Here is a 24,038-nt window from a genome sequence, read left to right on the forward strand (position 1 = left end):
CCTTCTTGTATCATTGCTAGACCACGAATATCTAAAAGACAAAGGTCAAGTCTCTGATCTTGTTAACAAGCAATTCTGTGTCATGGCTGTGGGTTAGCCCCAGGCAAGGAATAGTACAGAAATAACATGCTCAGGCCTCTCCTTAGACTCAGCTCAATCAGATTGCAGCAACAGTGTGCTCAACACACTTGGGGGACAGTGAATGACCAACTTCTGGGACTGATAGGTCTATATAGGAACATGCTAGGAGATAGGCCATAAAATAACAAATGTTGGTGCCATGGGAGGATCTGGTCCAGAGGAGTGACACAATGAAATATGAATTTTAAGACAGTTAGTGTGGTGCACTATGTGATATGAATCGGGAGGATGAGAAGTTAAGGGCAGAAAGTTGAGTGAGGATCTGTGTTGTTTCACATTTGTATTTCTGGTGCCTAGTATACATTTTGCCTGGTACAGAATAGATGCTCAATGAATGAATGAGTGGATGAATGAACTGAAGTCATGGTAGCAGGAATGGAACACCTGGGTGGCGCAGCGGTTTGGCGCCTGCCTTTGGCCCAGGGCGCGATCCTGGAGACCCAGGATCGAATCCCACGTGGGGCTCCCAGTGCATGGAGCCTGCTTCTCCCTCTGCCTGTGTCTCTGCCTCTCTCTCTCTCTCTCTGTGACTATCATAAATAAATAAAAATAAAAAAAAATTTAAAAAGAAAAAAGAAAAGAAAATTTTGTCCTGAGTCTCAACTGCAGACAGAGACCTTAAGGGTCAATGTGAAATTTTCTTCAGCATCTTTTAGCATTTTGACTTTTTTTAAACATCTAAGACTGTACTCATTACACTCTGGCTCAATAGTGCCCTGACAGGAATGGAACATATGCATGCATGTGCATACACACACATACACACAACCTCAAGTGTGAATAGTGGTTGTAGCTGAGCTCAGCAGATTTCGGCCCCACTTCCCTTGTGTCTGTGAGTCAACTATAGGGAGGAAGGAGTCATGCCTTTTCCTGGACATACATAAGTTTTGTTTAGGTCAGAGAAGAGTTAGACTTTCAGGGTTACGGGTGTCAAGGCACGTGCTTCTCAATCTCGGATATGCACATGAATCCACAGGAGATCTTGTTAGAAGGCTAATTCTGCTTCAGCAGGTTTGGGGGAGAGACTGAGATTCACATTTGAAACAAGCTCCTGACTGAAGCTGCTGGTTCCCAACCACTGTTTGATTATCAAGGTCAGGCAGAACTTTCCAATTGGTATTCTCAGTAAGCCACGGGATCCTGCGTGGGCCAAGAGGCTGAGTCCTCTGGCTGCAAGTAGCTTCCTTGTTTACTATGCTGAATAAGCATCATTTTCTACACTGATATGGCATGGAAAGGTTGAGAAGTATGACACAAAAGCATTGGTTTTCTACTTTGCATAGATTGGAATCACCTGGGGAACTTGGTAAAACTACAAAGGCTTAGGACTTATTCTACTTCAAAGAACCTGAGCCTCTAGATGGTTCTGAAACAGCAAAGTTTGAGAGCCACTGTACTGCTAGATCACTTTAGATGCCCCAGGTGCTGAGCTTTCGCCTGTAAGAAAATAGCAAAACAACTAATCTTCTGGTCAGAAACAAGGAGGACTCATTTTCCCAGCTTTATTTTTTTATTTTTATTTTTTAAAGATTTTACTTATTTATGAGAGAGAAAGAGAGAGAGAGAGAGAGAGAGAGAGAGAAGCAGAGACACAGACAGAGGGAGAAGCAGGCTCCACGCAGGGAGCCGGATGTGGGACTCGATCCCGGGACTCGAGGAAGGCAGACGCTCAACCGCTGAGCCACCCAGGGATCCCCTCCCCCCAGCTTTATTGAGGTATGATTGACAAATCAAATTTAGGGAGGGTCGTTAAGGTTCATTCATCTACTCATGCATTCAGTCATTCAACAAATACATACTGAGTACTTACCATGTATTAGGCATTATTTTTTTTTAAAAGATTTTATTTTATTTACTCATGAGAGGCACAGAGAGAGAAAGAGAGGCAGAGACACAGGCAGAGGGAGAAGCAGGCTCCAAGCAGGGAGCCCGACGCGGGACTTGATCCTGAGTCTCCAGGGTCAAGCCTGGGCCGAAGGCGGCACTAAACTGGTGGGCCACCGGGACTGACCCCATTAGGCATGATTTTGACTCCTGCCCTCTAGAAACACCTAGACTATTGGCAGGAAAAAAAAAAAAGGAATATGAAAAGGTTCATATGCTGGGCTTCCCTGGAGTCCCAGGTGATAGAGAAGACAAGGACTCTTCTGACCCATGGATTCTTAGAATTGATGCTTAGTGAGTCACCATGGAAACAGGATGGGTTCTTATTCAAAGAAGCTAGCTCTCACAAATATTTTGAAACACCTACTTAATAATATTTTCTCCAATTCCATCCCAGGTATGTCAGTCTATGGCCATAATCCACATCCCCCAGGAAAGTGAAGGGGAGAGTTTTGATATTTAATCTTTATGGGGTTTCACTTTCTTGTGACATTCCATGGACCATGATGCCACCAGTGTTGTTCCCAATCACTCCAGCTCCAATGCTTGATTATGGATTTCAAATCCAGATAGATCCTAAGTCCTAAATTATATGGACTTTACACACCAGAGCTAGAAGATGTGCATCTTGCCTTTCCTCATTAGAAGGCTTCAACTTACTTCAAGCAGAAATGAGTCACTTCCTCTGGCTTTTGTCTGCTTTGATGTTAAGGACCAGAGCTATATGGCCAAAGTCAGGGTTATAAGAAAAGTTCTGTTAAACTTCTAACTGAAAAGTTCTGGCACCTTCAAGTGTAATTCACCTTGTGATAAGCCCAGTTGTAAGGTCATGCACCTGAAATAGAATGTGTTTAAATCTCAGCCTTTGAATTGTTTCACCAAATATAATCAAATGAAAAGAGGAAGTTATCATCTCCAACCTCAGGATGAGGAACCAGTGTATATTACACATTCAATAAAGATTTAGCACCAAGCACTGATATATTTGTAATTTTCAAAAAAAAGAGTGAAATCATTTTATATGTGAGATACCAAGGACACCATTTTACACATTCTTTCTTTTCACATCTATAATTTTCCCTTGGCTCTATCTGTACAAAACCACAAGGAAAAAAAAAACACAAGGATTTACTCCCTCTTCTCCCATACAAAATTCTTTTTCTCCTCTTATTTTTTCCCTAAAATAATTCATGAAATTATTCTATGTTTTATCCTTGTAGTGATAGGTCAGCAAGTGCTGAGGACTGAGGAAGGAGTTGTAAGGAGGGAAATATTGATATGTGTCCTTAAGAAGGATGCCTTCAAGTGAAAGAGGCAGGATTTAACACAACTGGAAGGACACTCAACAATGCTGGATTGCTTGTATTTGTAGAAGAGTAAAGTGTCAATTTATGCATGGGGCTAGATTGATTTTATTTACATTCATGAGAAAATATTTATGTGTAGTTTTCTTAGATTTTCTTTGTATGATTTTGGTATCAGGGTAATGCTAATCTCATAGAATGGGTTAGGAAGTATTCCTTCCTCTTCAATTTTATGAAGAAGTTTGTTAAGAATTTTTTTTCTTTAAATATCTAGTGGAATTGAAGCCATCTGGATCTAGAGTTTTCATTATGGGGTGGGGGCTAAGTGCAGTTTCAATTCTTTTAATAGCTATGTAGCTGTTCAGTTTATCTGTTTCTTTGTAGGTGATCTTTGTATCTTTCAGATAATTTGTTATTATTTAAGTTGTTTAACTTACTCATAAAATTGTTCATAATAGTCCCTCATTATCTGTGAGGTCTGTAGTGATGCTCCCTCTCTTTTTTGATATTGTGTCTTCTTTCTTTTAACTTGTGTTTTTTTTTTTCTCAATGAATCTGGCCAGAGTTGTATTAATCTTTCTCTTCTCAAAGAACTAGCTTGTCAATTTTTCTCTATATATTTTTTTGCTTTCTAGTGCATTGATCTATGCTTTTATCTTATTTTCTTTCTTTTGCTTGCTTTGGGTTTAATTTGTTCAACTTTTTCTAGTTTTCTAAGGTGTAGGCTGAGGTCATTGATTTGAGACCTTTTTTTTCTATTATTTTCTATATCTTCTATATTGTTTTATATTATTCATTTCCCTTTAAGCACTATTTTAGCTGCATCCCACAGATAGATCACAACATAGAGTAAAACAAAAAACTAATTAAAAGCAAAGAAATACTACCCTTGAAAATCCTCAGGAAGACTAAAAGAAAAGGATTTTTTTTGTCTCTGCTCACACTTCAAATAAAGGAAAACCCTGTTTCCTCTTCCCATGGAATACTTCTCACACCAAATGTATGGGAGTTTTTCCCACACCAACCAATTCTCCAGTACTCTCTGGATATCTTGGTGTCCTACAACCCAGTTCTGATGCTACCTGGAATTAGCGTAGACCCCACAGGTTAAGGGCTCAGTCCATTAGACTGCTTCCACTTCAGATACTAACTGCAAATTGTGTTCAATAATTTGCTAGTACAGCTCATACAACTTTGGAAAATGAATTACTTGCTAGATTACTGGTTAATTATAAAAGGATACAACCCAGGAGCAGCCAGATGACAGAAATGCATGGAGCAAGGTATGGGGGGAGGGATGTGGAGATTCCATGTCCTCTCGGGATGTGCCATCCTCCCAGCAGCTCAATGTATTCACCAATTTGGAAGCTCTCCAAACTCCTTTGGTTAGGGTTTTTAAGGAGACTTTCTTATATAGGCATGGTTGATTAGAACATTGGCTATTGGTGATTGAAATCAATCTCCAGCCCCTCTCTGATCCCAGGAGTTGAGGTGTGAAGGAGAACAGAGAGGATATGTAGAGGGTTGGACAAAAAGTTCCAACCTTCTAATCTAGGGAATCATGATTGGTTCCCTGGCAACCATCACCTCATCCTTAGAGGTTTTCCAAAAGTCACCTCATTACCATAAACTCAGGTGCGGTTGAAAGGAGTTTGTTATGAATAACAAAAATACTCCTTTCAGCTTTCTCATTCCTGTGCTATTTCAGGAACTGGGAACAAAAATCAAATGTTATAATGAAAGATATCTTCTTATCTTTCTTATCACTTAGGAAATTACAAGGGGTTTAGGATCCCTGGCCAGAAGCCAGGAAGAAGATCAAACATCTATATTCTTATTATATCACAATATGACTGAGGGCAAACTGAACAATTTGTTGGGAAATGCAACATTCAGGAACTCTGAGAATGATTGTGTGGTTGGGGTGCTACTGGAAGTTGAAATACAGCCCTGCCTCTGCTCATCAAGCTGAATGCCAACTGTGGCTCATTAGAAGAAATAGCTTTTTCTAATTTGCCTGAAGGTGCTAGCTAGCTGCTCCACCAATATTTTCCTTCACTATTGGAACAGATCTTTTTTATTTTTATTTTTATTTTTATTTTTATTTTCAGCTTTGCTCAAAATGAAGCAGTTGGTTTGCTTTGAGGATCCATGTGGGACAAATTAAAGAGGCATCTTTATGTTGAGGTGTTCTTATCATATGAGGCTGGATAATAATCTTCAGTCTATTAAACGAACATTTTCTTCTGCTCTATTGCCTTTTAAATGGATTTATTGTGTCTGACTGTTTTCCTTTATTACTATGATTTTATGTTTTTGTTAGTAAGGCCTTCTGTACCCTAAAGGAATAAAAATATTCTATATTTTTTCAAGTACTTACAGAGTTTTATTTCATACATTTCTATATTTAAGCTGTCTATATTTTTTCTTTTTCTTCTTAAAGATTGTATTTATTTATTTATGAGAGACACAGAGAGGCAGAGACATAGGCAGAGGGAGAAGCAGGCTCCCTGTAGGGATCCCGGTGGGGGACTCCATCCCAGGACTCTGGGATCACACCCTGAGCCAAAGGCAGAGAGGCTCAACTGCTTAGCCACCCAGGCATCCCTGGAATTTGTTTCTTATATATTGTATGGAGAGTTGAACTATTTCTTTCCAATGTATAACAAGTTTTCCCAACACCACTTATTAAATAACCCATCTCTTCTTGACTAATTTGAAATACTCCTCTTAGTATATATTAAATCTCTATATACATGTAAGTTTGTTTTGACTATTTCATTTCATTTGTTTGCCTACTTCTGCACCGGTATCCCCCATTTTCATTATTTGTCACGAGCACACTAGAAAGGTGCCTACACAAGTTGTGACTTTACAACATCAGCTTTATTCACTCATAAAGTAAGTTTAGCTTAACTGTTAAGCAGGTTCAGGATTGTCATTTCAAGCTCAATGACATTTCACTAGGCATTTAACTTGGCTTCATACATGTCACACAAAAGAAAGTACACTACAAAGTCACACAACAAACAAGGTACAACAGTAAGTAAGAACTTCATGAGCAAACTTGAAGTCAGCCCCTGAAGGCCCTATGATAGGGAGGCCTTGGTCTAGTCCAGGTCGGCTCTCACTCTAGGTGCCTACAGCTTATGATGTTCAAGCAATGGAGGGTCTCTTATGTTTGGAGATCAGTCAGAGCCTTTGGTGTGATTGCCTATTTATTTATTTATTTATTTATTTATTTATTTATTTATTTTTGAGAGAAAGAGAGCATGAGCAAGTGATAAAGCACGAGGTGAGTGAGAGGCAGAGAGAGAGGAAGAAGCAGACTTCTGATTGAGCAGGGAGCTAATATGGGGCTTGATCCCGGGACCCTGGGCACACAACTTGAGCCAAAGGCAGACACTTAACTGACTGAGCTGCCCAGGCACCCAGTATTCTCATTTTAAACATAAGAAACTTAAGGCTCAGATAGTTTTGTAGTTTGTCTGAGGCAAATACTACAAGAAGTAAGCTCTATCAGATATCAATACCTTTTCTATTATACCTCGTTATCAGTCTTTTGTTCTTCATATTAAAAATATTGATCAGATACTTTACTGAATAGCCTAACACAGATTGCTTTCATTTTTCTGTTTTTGTGCAATTCTTGTTTATAATTCTCATTCAAAATATACATAAGCACATCTAACTTTGCAACTGAACACACAGAATAGGAAATAATTAATCTTATGTTTTTATCGTGTACTGTAAGATCTTTTCCTGTTGCTATATTGTCTTTAGAATAACACCCCTTCCTTTTAAAACTTCCTTTTTAAAAGCTGCACAATGTGGTTGACATACATATCAAATTACTAAATATTATCATTGTTGTTGAACCTTCATCTCCTGGTTTTTCCTATTATAAATAGTGCTGTCATAAGTCTTTTTGTATTTAACATTTTCCTCTTTTTAGATATTTTTATGAAATTCATACTCATAAACTATTTTTTGCAGGATAAAGTCCTAGGAATGGAGTTACTGTGTCAAAGAGGAAAAATAGTTTGTGAGTATTGAAACATTTGTTCAGTAACTTTCCAATGATGTTTATGAATTTTCAGTGAAATATGAATTTCATAAAAATTTATGAAATATGAATGGGTCATGTTTACTACAAACTCATAAACATTAGCTATTACTACATTTGATGTTTTGAGAGGTTAGTTCTTATGCCTCTAAAACCAGATTTTACATTTATTTATTCCAATTACAGTTTATCCTCTTAGTTTTAACTAGTTATTTCAGGCTGTCAAGATGTTTTTTGAAATCTGTTTCTGTTACTTAACTCATTAGCTATCATTCCCAACTGTGCCAATTGTCACTCCAATAAGGCACAGCTTTAGTGTCCTCATTCAAGTAACTGACAAATCACTGACTAGGAAATAGTTCAATATGATGCATTTTAACTTACCCTTAAAGACCTTCTTTGAGGGTAAGATTAGCCCATTAATCAACTACTATTAGAGACCAGTGTCGAACCAGTCAGTCTTCATTCACCTTTAAGCTATCCCATAGGCTCTACTCAATCCAATCCAATGCAATTAAATTTATTTTGTCAAGATTTAAGCCTCAAATGCCAAAATACATACTAAGCAGCAGGAAGTCTGCCAAATAACTTGTTGGCACTGAGGTTCATCAGGCATTCCTGGATTTACCAATTGAGTAACTTCGTTAAAAAAGGGAAATGTGGTTGGTGTGGTGTGAACTGTTGTTAGGGGATTTATGTTGTCTTATGGTGGAGGAGCTGGTTGCTCTGCCAAAGGAGGGGAGTGGCAATAGGCCAAGGGATTAAGCAACAACAAAACCAGAGGTGGGCAAGTGGGGTGGAACTGAGAAGCTATTGCTTAAGCACGTACAAGAGGGGCTAAACCAGAGAGTTCATAAGAATGGTGGAATCATTGCAAGGAAGTTTAGGCCAGAGATTGGAGGTGGAAATTAAAAAATGATATCCAAGTTATGATATTCACAAACTTACAGTCTGGTCTTACAGTCTAGCTGTGGGAAAAAGACATAAAAGTATACAAACAGAAACTTCCAAGGAGTTGAAGCAAGAGTATTTTTTCCCTATTCCTCACACTAAGTATGACTAAACCCCAATGATCATCATATAAAAAACAAACATAAGGAAACTCTCAAAGGTGGAGAGAAAGCAGACCAGCTTGAGACCTCAGGATTTGCAAGGAACAATACAGTGGTGAGTTCTCTGGCTTTTTCTTGTGTCTCATATATCCCCAGGTGCTGGAGAAGCTAGAAACCTGGAAATGATAACAGACACAGACAAAAAATAACTCCAACAAAAGCTGACTCTCTCTAGCCAAAGGACTACAAAGACAAAAAAATTTTAGGCATTAAATGCTCTACTCCAGCCAAACACCACATAAAAAGCTATGTCCCAACCCCACCCATGCTATTAAAGGCCACTGGGGACCAGAGACTTTCATCTTCCACAGGGTATAAGGAGACTGCCCAAACCTCCCCTCCTCCCATGGTGGTATTGTGTCAGAGAAGGCCAGCTAAAAAGCAAGGACTTTCATCCCAGCCAGGTGGTAATGAGGTTCATCTCCTCCTTCCTGCAGGGTCAGCAGAGACTGTGTGAGGAGCCTGGACTTCAACTCCCACCCAGCAGTAAAATAAAACCATTCGGGATCCCTGGGTGGCGCAGCGGTTTGGCGCCTGCCTTTGGCCCAGGGCGCGATCCTGGAGACCCGGGATCGAGTCCCACGTCGGGCTCCCGGTGCATGGAGCCTGCTTCTCCCTCTGCCTGAGTCTCTGCCTCTCTCTCTCTCTCTCTGTGACTATCATAAATAAATAAAAATTAAAAAATAAAAAATAAAACCATTCCTCTCACTCCCCATTGGGGTGGTGTCAGAGGATAGCTAGTGGGAAGGCAGGACTTTTATCACCACTCATCAGTAACAAGGTCCGGTGGTAATGTGGTGTCAGCAGAGACTGCATGGGAGAACAGTAATGAGCCACACCCAACCCTCCCATCCAGAATGGTATTAACTGAAACCCAGTAGGAACTCCCAGTTCCACCTAGCAATACAAGAGCCCCTCTTCCGCCTTGGGTGTCAATGGAAACCAGAAAAATCTCCTACCCCTACCTGACAGTAACAAAGCAGCACTCTTTGCCACTAGACTAGTGTCAAAGGAAAACAGCTAAAACGGAGGGTTTAAATAAGATTCAGTCTTATATTATGCTACTCAAAATGTCCAGCTTTCATTAGATGGTCATTTGTCATACCACAAACCAGTAAAATCTCAACTTGAATGAAAAAAAGATAATCAATGGCTTCCAACACCAAAATGGAAGTGGTGTTAGAAATACAAATATTTATAAGTAGCCATCATATAAAGGCTTCAAAGAGCACTTATGAACACACTAGAAGCATATGAATAAATCAAATAACTCAGCAAAGAAACAGAAAGTCTCAGCAAAGAAGGGCACCTGGGTGGTTCAGTTGGTTAAGTGTCTGCCTTTGGCTCTGGTTCAGGTCAATATCTCAGGGTCCTGGAATAGAGCCCTGCATCGGGTTCCTTGCTGAGCAGGAAGTCTGCTTCTCCCTCCCCACCACCCATCTCCCTTGCTTATGCTCTCTTTCTCAAATAAATAAAATCCTTTTTGAAAAATCCTTCAGCAAAGAAATAGAATATATAGAGAAGAATCACAGGATAATTACAGAATTCAAAATTACAACAAAAATCTTGCTAGAAGGACTCAACAGCATAAAGATAGTAACAAAGAAAATAAAGTGAACCTGAAGAATGAACAAAGAAATGACCTATGTTGAACAACAAAGAGAAAAAAGATTGAGAAAAAAGAACAGACCTTCATGACTTGGCAGCAGATCTAACATTCACAGCATCAAAGTCCCAAAAGAAGATAAAGAGGAGGAGGCTGAAAAAGGTACTCAAAGAAATAACAGGTGAAAGTTTTATAAACTTAGCAAAAAACCTAGTTTGAAACTCACAGATTCAAGAAGCTGAGAAAATTACAACAAGATATACCCCCCAAAATCCACACCAAGACACATCATTGTCAAACTTCTGAAAATTAAAGATGAAGAAAATATTTTGAAAGCAACTTTATCTATAGGGGCAAACAATTAGGATGATAGTAAATTTCTCATCAGAAATCATAAAGGTCCAAGTGAGTGGCACAACATTTTCAAGTGCTAAATACAAAAACAAACAAATAAATAAACTGGAGAATCCCTGGGTGGCTCAGCGGTTTAGTGCCTGCCTTTGGCCCAGGACGTGATCCTGGAGTCCTGGGATCGAGTCCCACATCAGGCTCCCTGCATGGAGCCTGCTTCTCCCTCTGCCTGTGTCTCTGCCTCTCTCTCTCTCTCTCTCTCTCTGTCTTTCATGAATAAATAAATAAATAAAATCTTTTTTTAAAGAAAAGTATAAAAATAAAATAAAAACAAATAAACTCCCCTATTAATCTGGAATCCTATGTCCAGTGGAAATATCCTTCAGGGGTGAAGAAAAAAATCAAGACATCAGATGAGAGAAAAGAGAGAAAAGAGAGAGAAAAGAAAAGAAAAGGTCTGTTACCAGCAGACCACCATAAGAGGATGACTAAAGGAAATTCTCTAAACATAAAGGAAATAATGAAATAAGAAATCTTAGAACATTAAAAAGGGGGTGGGAACAATGAAAAGAGTGAAAATATGGGTCAAAACAATACATTTTCCTTCTGAGTTTCCTAAATGATGTTTGACACTCACAGCAGAAATTGTAACACTATTTGATGTGGTTTGAAATAATATGTAGAGGAAATATTTAAGATAATTTAAATATAAATAGGGAAGGATAAAGGGAAGTAAAAGGAAGTTTCTACATGTCATTTGAACTGGTGAAATGTCAGTACCAGTAAGCTGTGCTGTGATGCATATATCATGTAGTAACTGGAATGACCACCAAAAACAAAACAAAACAAAACAAAACAAAACACCCTATACAAAAAGAAATGCTTTCAAAAACATTGTAGTGAAATTCGAGAAAAATGTACAAAGGCCTCACAGAAAGGCAGAATAAGAAAATAAAGAAATGAAAAAAAAAGAAAATAAAGAAATGAGAGGCAGATTGAAAAAAAACAGGAAAAAAAATAAATTGCATGCATAACACGCTAATAATTACATTAAATGTCAATGGTGTAAATATACCTATTAAAGCACAAAGATTGGCATGATGGATTAAAAATATGACCCAACTATCTGGTCTTCTAAGAATCTCACTTCAAATATAACAATATGTGTAGATTGAAAATAAAGGGATGGAAAAAATATATGGCATGCAAACATCAGTCAAAAGAAGTAATAATGGGCTATCTTAATATCAGTTGAAGCAAAGTTCAGAGAAAGAAAATTAACAAGGACCGAGAGGGACAGAGAGGACAGAATGAGAAAAGGGACACTTCACCAAGAAGACACAGAAATCCTAAAGATGTATGTACCAAATCAGTGCCACAAAATAAATGAAGCAAAGACAGAAAGAACTGAAAGGAGAAATAGATCTATCCACAATTATAGCTGGACACTTCAACATCCTTCTCTCAACAATGGATAGAACAACCAGACCAAAAATCAGCAAGTTTACAGAAGGACTTAATAACAGCCTCACAGGGTGCCTGGAGGGCTCAGCAGTTGAGCATCTGCCTTCAGCTCAGGGCATGATCCTGGGACCCTGAGATCCTGCATTGGGCTCCTATAGGGAGCCTGCTTCTCCCTCTGCCTATGTCTCTGCCTCCAACTCTGTATCTCTCATGAATAAATAAATAAAGAAAATCTTTTTAAAAAAATCCTTTATAAAAAAAAATCCTTTATAAAAAAAAATAAATAAAAAAAATAAAATAAAATAAAAAATCCTTTATAAAAATACTATTCATTACCAGGATCTAATTTCGTTTAAAGTACACTCTACTGAACAACTGTAGGTACATATTTTTTTTTAAAGCATCCACAGGGCACATGTGAAGGTTGACTATGTCCTGGGCCATAAAACAAACCTCGACAAATTTAAAAGAGTTGAAATAATACAGAATGTGTTCTCAGACTACAGTGGAATCAAAATAGGAAGATAACAGGAAAATCAACAAATATATGGACCCTAAGCAATCTACTTTCAGAAAGTCCATGCATCAAAAAGGAAGACTCAAAGAAAATAAAAAAATACATTAAACAGAATGAAAAAGGGAACACAACATATCAAAATCTTTGGGACACTGCTTAAGGAGTGCCAAGAGGGAAATCTACAGCACTAAATGTTTATATTAGAAGAGAAATCTCCTATCAATTATCTAAGCATCCACCACAAGAAGCTAGAAAAAGAAGAGCTAAAAAACTCAAAACAAGAAGAGATAAGTAAAAATAAAAGTAGATATCAAGGAAATTGAAAAGAGAAAAACATAAAATCATCAAGACAAAAAAAATCAAGACAAAAGCTAGTTCTGAAAGATCAATAATATTGACAACCTCCAGGAAGACTAACAAAGAGCAAAATAGTACAGACAATTCTACAAACATCAATTTCATAGCATAGATAAAATGAACCAATTCTTTCAAAATCACAAACTATCACAATTCGCCCAATATGAAATTGATAATTTAAATATCCATATTACTATTAAGGAAATTAATTTAGTTTAAATTAATTTAAAATTTGAAAACTTCCCCAGGGGGGTAACTGGATGGCTCAGCGGGTTAAGTGTCTGCCTTCAGCTCAGGTTATGATCCCAGGGTTCTGGGATCAAACCCACATCAGGCTTCCTGATGAGCAGGGAGCCTGCTTCTCTCTTTCCTCCCCTGCTCACGCTCTCTTTTGCTATCTCTGTTGCTATCTCTGTCTTTCTCTTTCAAGTAAATAAATAAAATATTTATTATTTTTACAAAGTTTTTATTTATTTATTCATGAGAGATACAGAGAGTCAGAAACATAGGCAGAGGGAGAAGCAGGCTTCCTGCAGGGAGCCTGATGTGGGACTTGACCCGGATCATGACCTGAGCCAAAGGCAGATCTTCAACCACTTAGCCATCCAGGTGCCCCTAAATAAAATCTTAAAAATAAGTAAATTAAAAAAAAATAATTCCCCCTGAAAGAAATTTTCAGGTCCACATGATTTCAGTGGAGAATTAAACCAATTCTATGCACTTTCTGTCAAAAAATAGGAAAGGTGGAAACAGCTATAATCTTATATTGCTAGAATTACCTTTATAAAAAAAACAGAAAAAATCAATATAATTAAAGATAACTATAGACCAATATCTCTATGGATTATGGAATTCAAAAAACCCTTTAAAAATATTAACAAATAGAATTCAATAATATTTGAAAACAATTATACATCATGAGTACGTGGTTTATTCCAGGGATGCAAAATTAATCAATGTAACCCATTATATTAACAGGATAAAAAATAAAAATCACATGACTATATCAATAGATTCAGAAAAGCATTTAACAAAATTCAAAATGCACATGTGGAAAAAATCTCAGAAAACCAGAAATAGGGCAAAACTTCCTCAACTGATGAAGAGCTACTGCAAAAAAACCCTAAAACTAGCATCATATTTAACAGTAAATGGGTTAATGCTTTTCCAATAAAGTCAGGAACAAAGGCAAGAATGTCAACTTTTTCCACTCTTATTCAGCATTGCACTGGATCTTTTACCTAATGAATAAGACAAGAAAAAGAAATTTTTAAAACTGTGGATCTGAAAGTAAGAAATAAACTGTCCTTATTTGCTGATGATTTGATTGTCTACATAAGAAATCTGAAAAAATATACAAGAGAACACATAGAAGTAATAAGTGAGTTCAACAAGGTTGCAGGATACCAGATAAACAAATAAAATTCAACTCTGTTTCTATATACTAACCATGAACATGTGGACACAAAAACTGAAAGTTCAATACAATTTTACAATTCTTCAAAAATGAAATATTTAAGTATAAGTATCCTAAAACATGCATAGGATGCATATATTAATACTATAAAATGCTGATGAAGAGATCAAAAAAAGATCTTCATAAATGAAAAGACTTACTAGGTTCATGGATTAAAGGCTCAATGTAGTAATGATCTCAATTATCTCCAAAATTATACACAAGCTTAATGCAATTACATTCAAAATCCCAGTCGGATTATTTGTAGATATGAGCAAGATAAAGGAACTAGAATAGCTATAATGATTTTGAAAATGAAGAATAAAATGGGAGGAATTAGTCTACTAGATTTCAAGACTTACTATATTACTACAGTATCAATGTTGTATGGAATTAGCAGAGAAATAGATATCTAAGGTATAGATAAATGACACGGACTACAGAATCCAGAAATAGACCCATTACAAATATAAAGACATAAATATAACCAACTGATTATTGACAAAGGCACAAAAACAATTCAATGGAGGAAGAATTAACTTTTTAAGAAATAATAGTCAAATAGTCCCCCTCAAAAAAGATCCTTACACCTTATACAAAAATCAACTCAAAATGGATTATAGACTTAAATATTAAACATAAAACAATATAGCTTTTATATATATATAAAAATCTTATATTTATATAAGATTTTATATAAAATATATATTTATATATAAATATATCTTATCTTATATCTTATATATATCTTATATATTATATATAAATATAATATATATATATATATCTTTGGGATCTAGGGTTAAGTGGAGTTCTTAGACTTGACATTGAAAGCATGATCCATAAAAGGAAAAAATGGATAAATTGAACTTTATGTAAATGAAAAACTTTTGGTCTGCAAATGATTCTCTTAAGAGGATGAAAAGATAAGTTACAGAGTGGAGAAAATATTTGCAACTTACATACCTGACAAAGGCCTAGCATCTAAAATATACAAAGAATTCTCAAAACTTGACAGTAGAAAACCAAACAATCCAATTTTTAAAAGAACAAAAGACATTAACAGGCATTTCACCCAAGAGGATATATAGATGGCAAAAAAAGCTCATGAAAAGATGTTCAGTGTTGCTTCCTGTTAAGCCATGATGAACTATATCACTAAATACCTATCAAATTGGCCAAAATCAAATGCTGGTGACAATGCAGGAAAAGTGCTCATACCCTGCATTGCTGGTGAGAATGTAAAATCTCACAGCCATCCTGAAAAAACAGTTTGGAAGTTTCTTTAAAAATTAAACATGTGCAATTGCTGGGTCATAGGGCAGGTATATTTTTAACTGTTTGCGGAACCTCCACACAGTTTTCCAGAGTGGCTGCACCAGTTCACATTCCCACCAACAGTGTATGAGGGTTCCCTTTTCTCCATATCCTCTCCAGCATTTGTTGTTTCCTGCCTTGTTAATTTTCCCCATTCTCACTGGTGTGAGGTGGTATCTCATTGTGGTTTTGATTTGTATTTCCCTGATGGCAAGTGATGCAGAGCATTTTCTACCCACCATTTGCTTCAACGTGGATGGAACTGGAGGGTATTATGCTGAGTGAAGTAAGTCAGTCGGAGAAGGACAAACATTATATGTTCTCATTCATTTGGGGAATATAAATAATAGTGAAAGGGAATATAAGGGAAGGGAGAAGAAATGTGTGGGAAATATCAGAAAGGGAGACAGAACGTAAAGACTGCTAACTCTGGGAAACGAACTAGGAGTGGTAGAAGGGGAGGAGGGCGGGGGGTGGGAGTGAATGGGTGACGGGCACTGGGGGTTATTCTGTATGTTAGTAAATTGAACACCAATAAAAAAAAATAAAAAAATAAAAAATTAAACATGTAAGGATCTCTGAGTGGCGCAGCGGTTTGGCGCCTGCCTTTGGCCCAGGGAGCAATCCTGGAAACCCGGAATCGAATCCCACATCGGGCTCCCGGTGCGTGGAGCCTGCTTCTCCCTCTGCCTGTGTCTCTGCGCCTCTCTCTCTCTCTGTGACTATCATAAATAAATAAAAATTTTAAAAAAATCTTTTAAAAAAATTAAACATGTAAATACCATGTGTTGCAGCTTTGAAGACAAATGAAAACTTATCTTCATACTAAAACCTGTACATAAATATTCTTAGTAGCTTTATTCATAAGAGCAAAAAACTGGAAGCCATTCAGATGGCCTTCAGTGGTTGAATGGGGAAACACACTGTTGTTCTGTACCTTGACTGTATCCAAGTCAATATCCTGGCTGTAATACTGTATTTGACTTTCCTAGATGTTACCATAAAGGAAATGAGGTAAAGGGCACGTAAAATCTTTCTGCATTATTTCTTATAACTGCCTGTGAATCTACAATTATCTTGAAATAAAAAACTCTAATTTTAAAAAACCACACAAATGAATGAGTGATTGCACTGTGTGATTGAGGGTATGTAAATAAAGAAGTGTGTTTTATTAGAATAGCAACTGACACAAAGTTGGGAATGATAGCTGGTGATTTAAAAAACAAGATCAAAATTCAAACGCACATAATAGGCTGGAATAATGGGCCAAAACCAATGGGATAAAATATAGTGGATTTTAAGGTAAAGCCCTCTTTTTAGTCACATAAAGACTGTGTGCTCAGAAATTGAAGTAATGATAGGCCTGTCCTTAACCTTGAGAATTTAGGTCCTTTTAGTTATCAATTCCAAGTTTCGTTATCAATTCTGAAAATTGTCCAAGAAAAATTAGACTTAAGGAAGTCCTTCTCCCTTTCTCTTTCTCTACCAACCCCACTGTTCAGCAGCTGTAGAAGGCAAAGTTCTGAACCATAAAGATAGTTCAAGAGTCAGTTCTAAGTAATGTATTAAGTTGGAAACATTCACAAGAATATTGGTCCTACTCCTTTGTCTGTTAAGAAATAGAAAATTCGTTAACTTCGATCACCTTTTACACCTATCATAAAAAGTCATTCTTACTTTGCACTTCTAACAGATATTCAAGACATCTAGACATAACCATTGACATTACAATAGACAGTAGACATTATACTATTATCACTATCACTATCAAATGCAGCTTTAAGTATCTAAATGTCTGATTTGTGAATTGATTCTTTGCTTGATCATTTGTTGCCCTTGGTAATAATATTCATGGCTCTTATGATTTTGTAAAGTATAAATACTTATAATGAAAAAGGCATGTATAATTTCTTTATGAAGTAGAAGAATGTAGAAGGTAAAAGAAACTAATGATACAGGTAGATTTATCTTAAAGCATTGTGCATGGTTGGTTACTGTCAGGTCATTATCTTAGCTCTGGACCTCTAAAAGTATGAAATAATAACCCTCCTTATTGTTGAAGCTGTTATTTTGGTTGGCTTTTCTGTTAGTTGTGTCTAAAATTATGCTGCTTCAAATGTACTCTGGATGAAATTATTAATTAATTGAAAAAGACTTTAAAATAACTATATTTAGTAATTTACAGCAATATGTCTAGGCACATCTTGAATGGAACCAAAATATGTCCAATCATATTATTATGAAAGTGTAGCACATCAAGAGTCCAGAGGAACTCTTCCAAGGTGTCAGAGAGAAAAGATGGGTTTTAAGCCAGATGACAAAAGAATAATAACATCCAAGTGTTTACAGAAAATGACTGTCAACCTAGAGGTTTGATACCCTGCTAATTTATCATTCAAGACAAATTTAAAAGATCCCAAGACATACAAGGATTAAGGAATTTTACTATCTACAAACAATAAAAGGACTATCCGATAAAAATCTATCAGCAAATTTAAATTCTGATGGAAGAAAATTTGGTTGTTGTTTATAAATGAAAAACAAACATAGAAACAACACTCAAGGCAGTGATGATTACATAGTACAGAGGGGATAGATACTTGGTGAGTGAAAAGATTGTACAAAAACTATGTTGTGTTTAGGAGGAAGATAAAAATATTAAATAACTTTAGAATCTGTTGGAAAAATCTATAATTAAATATGCACGTTTAGGGGTACCTGGATGGCTCAGTCTGTTGGGCATCTATCTGCCTTTCAGCTGTCATGATCTTGGAGTCCTGGGATGGAGCCCCTGCTTTGGGCTTCTTGCTCAGTGGGGAGTCTGCTTCTCTCTCTTCCTTTGTCCTTCCTTCCTGTTCATGCTCTCTCTGTCTCTCTCAAATAAATAAAATCTTTTAAAAAACTATGCATATTTAAAAACATAAAAGGAACTTCAAAGAGAATTGAGTATGATCTCTAGCTTCCAAAATAACACAAGAGAAACAAACACTAAAGATGGGGAAAGAGATTTAAGGATGAGCTAAAAGGGAAAAGCTGGTAAACAAACAAAATAAGATGGCTTTGGTCAGTCTGATTATATTGGTAATCACAAAAAAAGATAAAAAGTAAATGAATTGACATCATTTGTCAAATGTCATAAATCATCAGGCACTGCTTACACAGAACTATAAGAAAACTACATTAAGTTGAAAATAGAAGGAAAGAGATATTCTGGGATCCCTGGGTGGCTCAGCTGTTTAGTGCCTGCCTTCCGCCCAGGGCGTGATCCTGGAGATCTGGAATCGAGTCCCGTGTGGGGCTCCCTACAAGGAGCCTGCTTCTCCCTCTGCCTGTGTCTCTGCCTCTCTCTCTCTCTCTCTCTGTGTCTCTCACGAATAAATAAATTAAATCTTTAAATAAAAAAAAAAAGGAAAGAGACATTCTGGAAAAAATTTAACCAAAAAACTCCACAAATGCTGAGGTAGAATGTTAAAATAGAACTTAAAGCAAAATCTTTAAGAAAAGCATAAAATTATATAATATTAAAAGAATGATCTATTAGGAAAGTAATACTCAATTTGTTAATATTGTAGTTATAAACAATGTAAAATTCACAATTATCATCTAATTAATTAGAAATTATTGTAACTTTATCTTCTTTTATAATTTTATTTGACTTTTAAATTTATTTTTATAACTGTATTATAAATATTATAAAATATAAAATATTGACTTTTTATCAGTTTTACAAATAGGGTATTTTCCCATTTTTAAACGAGAAATGAGGTTGCCCCTACAGACATAAACCTTAATCATATTTTATGCTTGAGATTGGTGGACACATTGCAGATCAAGACTTTTTTTTTTTTTTTTTTTTTGCAGATCAAGACTTTTGATGAAATAATTTCAAATCCTTGATCATCAGCATCAATGAGAAATTCTATTCACTTAAGCAAGTGATAAAAATTAAAGCAAAATGGTTATAACCATACAAACTTTTGCAACAATTGAAATTATATTTGAGAAATCTGGTAGTTCTTTCACTTTCATTAACACATGTAATGTTGAAATTTCTTGTAATACTGAAATACAATGACTATCAGAGGCAACCAAATGTCATATACTAAGAGTTTGAAAAATGCTGCAGCTCTACTTTACAAATCATACATACATGGTGAGAACAGTCACCCCTGTGGCCAGTTTGGATGCCAGTAAAACAGCACATCAGCCACAAATGAGCAGAAGTGACCGAAAAAAACGTAAAACAGAGAGTTGGTGCTATTGCCTAAAGCTGTGTCTGCCAGGGGCCCCAGCAAAGACTCTCTTGCCCCCTGACCTCTACCAACCATGAGGCTTTGGCTGTGCTCCACCTCCTGGGCACCTGGAACATGAATGAACTCTCCTATAATTCTGTAGACCCTTTGTCTTTGATGGGCAGCCATGAGCTCTGCAGCTGGCGGGCGATGTGGATGTCCACCGAGGGATGCCTCCTTGCCCAGGCTCAGCTCCTGACCTTAGAGTACAAAGGCTGCAGGGAGGTCGTGTGCTTGCTGCCCACGCGGGGCTGCCAGGTGAGCTTCTAGATGAGAGGCTGCCTGCCAGGAACCCCAGATGAGATTGCTTAGAATAAGGCCCCACCCATCTGTCCCCAGTGCTGAAGAAATCCATATGTTGCGACACACCCATAGCCCGTTCATGGCTCACTGGCTGGGAAGTTCTGAAACAGAATATATATGGAATTTTGATAAAAGCTGACCTTTTGCAAGTTCATAATAGACTTATTAGCAAATATGAACAAAATGGTATCACACAGACTGCATTCCCTGACTGTAATTTATTAAATTAAAAACCCTCCTTATATAAATCCTAAAAAAACCACATGTTTTTGAAAACGGGAAAATACATTTTTAAATGCATTATGAGTTCAAAATAAAAGCAGAACAAAAATCACCAAGAAATGAGAGCTGAATGAAAATGAAAGCAAAGATCTGTAATCCATGCAGTCTGCAATTTTGAAATCCAAAAGATTCTGAAAACTGAAACTTTAGTTCATAACTCGCCTGGTGGCAAAATCTGACCTGAGCCTACTCAGTCTTCATTTTCTCACCTCTAGCAAGACAATGAAGGGAAAAAAATAGAATAGGTACAAATAAGCCATATTAGCAACTACAACAACAAAATACATAACTACATAGGAGAGAGAATAGTCACCTTACGAGAATACCTGGCATGACTTTACGCCAAAACATTTGGAAATTCAGACAAAATGAGCAATTGTCTAGAAAATTATACATTGTCAGAATTAACCCCTGAAAATAGAAAAACAGAATAAACTTTTAAGAAACTGAATTGTTAAAATTTCCTCCCTACCCCAGCAGATTTCCAGAGTATTTGCTATCAACGGTCAGTAAACATGAAAATACACTAAACTTCCATCATAATGAAGAAAATATAAATTGAAACAGTATTGAGCTAACATTTCCCACCCATGTGATTAGTAAAATCTTTAATACCAAGTGCTACAGATGATGTGGAGAGCCAGTTCCCTCGATAACTTGGGTAAGAGAGCAATTTGGTAATATCTAGAAAATGTACAGATGCTCTGATTCGGCACTTCCATTTTTAGGTATGCCTCTGGCCTGGAGAAATGCAACACTGGTCCACAAGAAACAGCCAGGAGACCAGGGTAGCTGGAGCAGAGGGGAGCAAGGGGGAGCGTGGGGGGATCCACATTGGCAGAAGGGGAGGTGGAAGCTAGGTCAAGAGGAGCTGTTGGGCCCTGCGTGGGCGCTTTGCCCTTTACTGGGCACCAGCTGGGGGGCTACTGGAGGCGCTGGGTAGAGGAGGGACTGATGTTGTTACGGGATTGCTCTGGAAGCAGCACTGGACATAGCCTGATCAAGCACACAGAGAAACAAGTCCTACCCACGGTGGCAGTGGGGGCGTGGTGGCTTGGCAATGGAGGTGGGGGAGACGGGGTCAGATCCTGGATGACTGATGCTGAGCGCATGCAAATCCCTGGCCTCACTCCCACGCACTGTCCAGTTGGGTGGGTGAGAAATTTTCAAACAGCCAACAAGCCTCCTCCCTTCAGTATGTCCTTGTGGGAGGCCAGTTTCTCCCAAGGGGAGCAGCCTTCCCCTCCCACTCCCTGTGGAAGTGAGGAAGCCACTACTATTTCTGTTTGCTGGATTTCGATCATGGAGAGGGGACGTTCGAGAAGGATTTCCAAGAGTTGAAATGGTCTGACAACTCCTAGTCGCGTAAAGCATGGAGATGTCCTGGAAAGACATAAGAAAGCAAGTCCCCAAATCATCAAAATCCCTGAGATCTTGAAAATATTAGTTGCAGAAATAAACAAGATGACATTTTAAAAAATAATAATAATAGTAAGGAGAGTTTTGACTCTGGCTCCAGAAGCAGAAGGGCACCATCCTGTAGTTGGTGCCCCTTCCCTAGAGCAGATCTGGTCACTCACAGTGTTCTATCATTTTGTTCCGGCCCCAAGATATTGACTTGCTTAAATGGTTGCTTATATCTCCTGAGTTTGGGACTTTATAAAGAAAATACAGGTATTCTATGAAAAGAACCCAAATCATGTTTTGTTTATTTGTTCTTAGGTGAATGGGTTGCCGAGCAGTCACTTTGAACATACATACATCAAATTACAAATCTCAAAAAGGCAACCCAGCAGTGTTCAGGGTGCAACCTGCACAACTGTCCTTGCCCAACCCTCCTCTAGTCTGCATCTTGGTAAAACCCATTGCTAAGAGCTAACAGATATTTCTTGGTTTGGATTCAGTCTGCTTCCTCTTTTATCCTTGTTAAATTTTTTTTTCTTTTGTCTGCTCCTGTCTTTCTGCATCCCACACATGCCACACTGACCTACTGTAATTCGGACTGGACTTGCCACTTCCTTTTATTAAAGATGACACAATAACTGTCAAGAGTATTTTTCTTCTTATAGTTTCCCAAAGGTCAGATTTTTAAAGTAGATCATTTTCACTGCTCTGTCCACTGTGTTTCAGCTACTTGCCCCTGTGGAATATTTCCCAGATCCATTTAAATCTGAGAACTTAAAAATAATAATAATAATAACTCTGAGAACTTAGAAGCTTAGTTTTCTTTTGCTCTGCAAAATGCCTCTTCCTTTCTCTCTTTCCTCTCCTCTTCTCCTTCCCGTTCTTATAAAAGCTTTATGAATATTCTAATTTCGAGGTAGCCCTGGGTTTAGGCTTGCCCAATTTATGAAAAACTCTTAAACACAATGGTGGGATCTGAGGCTTGATAATGGATGTTGGTTGATCGCTTTGGCTAGGGATTCTACAAAATGACACTGTAGATGCAACCCTTACGCCAGCTCCACTGGCTGGTTCTGCGTGGCTCTTCATTATTCATGAAGGTCTCACGGGATTCTGTTCTGATCTACTTTCTCCGTGACTTTTCTCTCTGACCAAGAAAAATTCCATTGTTCATCATGATAAGTTGAAGCCAAGAGGCCTGAGCTTCAGTCCTCCTCTGTCGATGAATGAGAGACGTAGGGCGTGGCCTGTGACCTCTTAGAACCTCAGTTTCCCCAACAGTGCTGAAAGAACATCAGGCTCCATCCCAGCCCTGCCGGGTCCGTGGCATTGAGAAGCCAGCTCGGGCGATGCACGCTGCATTGGAGCAAGAAAAGTAAGGGGAAGCCTCCCCCGCCCCTGCCAGATGGTTTTTTTCTTCTGATGTCCTTTCTGCCTATTTCACTATGACTTTAAGGAAGTGGGGTGAGAGACAGATGAGGTTATAGATAGAGGTGATTCGTCCCTCTGATCAAATAGGGTTTTTGCACCCTTTCTGAGCCTGCCCTGAGAGTGGTTCTCTGACTCGTCCTTGCTAAGCACAGACTTTCAAGCCCACTGGAAAGTTTCTGGTTCCGTAGGTCTGGGGTGGTGGCTGACACCATTGCTCTGTTGGACTGAGCCCAAAGCTTGTAACTCTTAAATTTCATTCCCTCACCTTGACCTCTTTCCCACGCATGTGGCTGGCATTCCAAGCACAGGAGACTCACACTCCTTTCCATCCACTTAGGGGGGCTGGCGGTGGGGAGGTAACTGTGCTCAGATCAAGTGACTCAGTCTATCTCTGGCAGGGCCAGTGAGTCGCTTCCAAAATGACTTGTGTAAGAGTGGAGCCTCCTGGTCTGGCCACTCTGTGGCAGAAACCCCCGGCCTGTGGAAGGAGACTCAGAGGAAGCTCCTCTGTAGCTGCAGGAAGAGTGGGGCCCGAGGGTAAGAGAAGGGAGAGGAGGCTCCTGTTGCCTTGGGCTCCCATCTTGGCCGTCCATCTTTGAGGTCCTGTTGCATTTCTGTCCTTGGATCCCCTGACAAGCCCCCATATCCTTCAAATATATTCCTCTGTTGGCTGAAACCAGCAGTGCTGAGTTTTAATGCACCTCGGCTTCCCCAGAGGGCTGGTGAAGAGCATACTATGGGGTGCTGCCTC

The 24,038-nt window shown here is 38.1% G+C and overlaps 1 long non-coding RNA gene across 1 annotated transcript; it reads left to right on the forward strand.

Annotated features, from left to right (window-relative positions):
- The first annotated feature begins 2,325 nt into the window (after positions 1-2,325).
- Positions 2,326-9,108, forward strand: LOC111091215. Its single transcript, XR_005374450.1, has 3 exons — positions 2,326-2,422; positions 7,326-7,374; positions 8,945-9,108. It is a non-coding gene; the product is annotated as an uncharacterized LOC111091215 (long non-coding RNA).
- Positions 9,109-24,038: the final 14,930 nt, after the last annotated feature.

This window comes from Canis lupus, chromosome 20 (assembly GCF_011100685.1).
Source record: "Canis lupus familiaris isolate Mischka breed German Shepherd chromosome 20, alternate assembly UU_Cfam_GSD_1.0, whole genome shotgun sequence".
NCBI lineage: Eukaryota > Metazoa > Chordata > Mammalia > Carnivora > Canidae > Canis > Canis lupus.